This window comes from Ananas comosus, linkage group 1, assembly GCF_001540865.1.
Source record: "Ananas comosus cultivar F153 linkage group 1, ASM154086v1, whole genome shotgun sequence".
In the NCBI taxonomy this organism is placed as follows: Eukaryota; Viridiplantae; Streptophyta; class Magnoliopsida; order Poales; family Bromeliaceae; genus Ananas; species Ananas comosus.
Window position 1 is genome coordinate 16,797,046 of NC_033621.1, and position 3,750 is coordinate 16,800,795.

Sequence of the window (3,750 nt, forward strand, 5' to 3'; positions counted from 1 at the left end):
TAGCGGACCACTAGAATCCGACACACACACTAACCTGACTACTCCTACAATCCTGGAATTGCCCTCCTCGTACAGTGTGGGGTAATTAGGGTGTAGCCTATCCTTACCCCTACATTAACCTATATATTCTATGAATCTGTGATTATTATTATTGACCCGAATTAGTAAAACCCGACCGCCAACCCGGGTTGCTCAATAATAACTATCACCCAACCCAGCAATGTCATTTTCATTACCGTTCGGAGCGGGAGAATCTCTGGTTATAATTCAGTCTCAAGAAAATAGAAAAGAAAAAAAAGAGAGAGAAGAATAAAAAATACGTACGGCGTAGCGCGCCCATTGATATGATCATATTTTATCCTTTTTTAAGTTTTTTTAGGGACACCAAAGCATCAAAGAATGAAACGGGGGGACACCAAATTTTACATAGTTTAACAGGAGGACACCAAAGTAAAAATAGAAAAGCTATCGAAAAAGCAATTATAAAGTAATTTAATATATGTTTTTTGAAGTCTGTGGGTAGATCTAAATAGTTTATAAGTGAAATGATGGGAAATTAAAATTGAAATAGTGACTAAATTCTTTTTTTTATTATTTTAACTATTCTTTTTCTCTTTTTTTCTTTAATGTCCCCCGTTTAACTATATAAAATTTGGTGTCCTCCCGATTCATTTTTTGATGCTTTGGTGCCCCCCAAAAAACTTCAAAAAGGATATTTTATTATCGGATTTGATTATCTAAGAAATACGTTTAACTAAATTTTAATTGATGTAATTAATCATATAAAAATTCTAAAAATTATTTTTACCCTACATATTTGGCGGCATCGACGGTTTAACGCATGTTAAAGGCGGGTTGCAAGCGATCTATTACACGAGAAGGTGCAGTGGCGGAGATAGGGGAGTACTACGCTACCGTCTTAGCGTTTATTTGACGTGGCCGTCACCGTAAATCCGTCGCCTTTTTTCCGTCTCCTTACTTGCTTCCTTGCTCGCCTGTTCAAAGGCCGGGTGCAGCGGGTAAGAAAAGGCGAGTCGTGGTAGATATATACATTTATTGATGCCGGAAAGACCGGGGGTTAAGCGCTATTATTATGAGCGGACACTAAGCAGGCAACGCAACGCGGAGAGAGAGAGAAAGAAACCGCTGTTCTTCTCTCTCCTGTTCCCCCGATTAAGATAGAGAGAATAGAAGAAGAAACGGTCCCGCTAGAGCTAGACTAGCTAGAAAAAAGGAAGCCACAGCAGTAGATTATTTCTTTCCATCCAAGGAGAGAAAAATCGGGGTAAGAAAATTTTAAATTTAGAGACGTCTACGTCTTTAAGCCATGAAACGAACGGACTAGCGCTCTTTTTTCACTTCGGTTAACTAAATAATAATAATAATAATAAAATACTACCAAAGAAGAAGAAAGAACTTTAAATAAACTGAAAGTTAGTAAGCAACGTCTAGCCTAGCCTAGCCTAGCCTAGCCTAGCGCCTGCAATTAAGAACACACAACAGCTTTTTCGCTAGTTTACCGCCTAGTCCTCTCCTCTTACCTTCTGCCCGTGGCGGCGACGCGCTTGTTGACGCCGGAGAAGCCCTCATGGCGTTGGGCGTTGGAGACGAGGTCTACGATGGCGCTGAAGGCGGAGTTTGTTGTTCTAGTGCGGCGGCGACGGCTGTAGCGGACGCTGTTAAGGGCGGAGGGGAGAGCAAGGGGAAGGTGCTGGAGGAGGAGGACGCAGTGGCGAGGGCGTGGGGATCAAGGCTGTCTTCTTGGACGATCATCGCGGTGCCGTAGCCGCCTCGTCGGCGTCGACCGCAGCTTACCCGGCTCGGCCACGCGCCGCACGGCCTTCTCCCACCCCGACAGACGCCCCAAGGTCACGTCCACGCCCCGCTGTAAGACGCCGCGGGTGGCGATGGGCCTCGCGGTGCGGACGCCGAAGCTGATGTTCCGGCGGCCCTCCCTCCGGTAGCGGGCGCGGTTGGGGGAGCAGTCCCGGCTGTTCGAGGCGGCGTAGACTCGGCAGACCTCCCGGAGAAGAAGACGCGGACTCCTGCCGTAGAAGAAGCACAACCTTTGAGGCTTACGCTCCTACTACGCCCAACCAATTATAACCAAAAGTCCGGCACGAAAAACAGAGAGCGGAAAAGAAAAACAAAACAAAAAATATTAGTCCAAAAGTGCATACTTACATAGCGTATAATAATCCACGATAACTTCTTTAAAGTTTAATTTTTAAGTGTAAATTTTTAAATTAAATTTAAAATTATAAAGCAAATATAAAATTTAAATTTGAAACTAAAGTTTTAACTTAAACTTTTTAACTTAAGTTAATATAATCTAATAAAGTTTTTAAGTTTAAGGAAACTCAAATTATAAATTTAAGATTAACAACTAAGTTTTAAATTTAAGTTTGAGTTAAAAACTTGAGCCTCAAGTTTTCGTTTAAAATTTAAAATTTAAAAGTTTTAACTTTAAGTTCAAATCTAAAACTTAAGTATATAGTTAAGCTTAAGTTTAAAAATCAGGTTTATAATTAAAGTTTAAATCTAAAACTAAAGTTTATATTTTAAATTTAAATTAATTTTAAAATTTAAATTAATTTTAATTTTAAATTTTAAAAATAAAATTAAGTTCCAATTAAGTTTTAAATTTGAATTTAAATTTTAAATTTAGGTCTAAACTTAAGTTTTAAGTTTGTTTTTTAATTTTAAGATTTAAGTTTGAATTCATAAAACTAATTTATTAATTAATTTCAAATTAAATAAAATTTACGTTTAAACTCTATTAACCCCCACCACTTAACAGCGCTAGACTTAACGTCGCTTTTAATCCGAGCGATTGTTTAGACGGCATGCGTGCCCTTGTGTTCTTTGCAGATTTGGTAATCGTCTATCGTGACTTTTATTTTGATTATATATCTATATGGTTATGACATATATGTTGTACAGAGATTTTCCACGTTGCTAGTGGGAAACTATTGTATTTTATTTATGTGAGCACTACGGTCAGGTCATATATGTTTTACAGGGTATTTTAGCGATTGAAGGTGATCATGTCAGGTGGCCCGTCCTCTACGATGTCAGGTGGCTCATCCTCTACGATAAATAGGGTATTAAAAGAATAGAGCTAATCTTTGTTGCCGTTGCTCACACCTCCCGACCCGATAATTTTGCTCATCAGAAGCTGCCCATGGCAGTAATTGCTATTGCTGGATAAGTAATTCAGATGGGCTCCGTACTCGTTTTCTTGGTAACTTACATTCGCCTCATTCATTTATTCACGTATTATCCTTGATGGTGATGATACGGAGGTTTGATTGAAAATCCTTTACTCATGCGTAACATATTATACGTAGTTGATTGATGTTATTCAGATTTTTTATAGATTGGCATGGTTGACCGAGCTTTCACGTCAGTTCAGACATGATCGGAGTGTAGACTAGGGATATTTTTTAGACTACCCAGTAACTGTACTATTATAATATAACTTATCGGATAAAAATCTCACCGTGAGTCTTCTCTCGCTGAGCGAGTTCCTAGTTTCATCGGTTTATTTCGTATGATATAATGACGTTCGATACAAACTACGGTTACTAGTTTGTCTAGTATTATTAATAATTGTTACGCAGGAGTCATGTTTGACTCGTATTCACAACACATTGGAACGTCAGATTTGGGTGCCGGTGTTACCTAGTATCCACCAGATATAGGCTGTGGTAGGTTAGGTGGCTCGTGTTTTATAAAGTTTGATAGGGA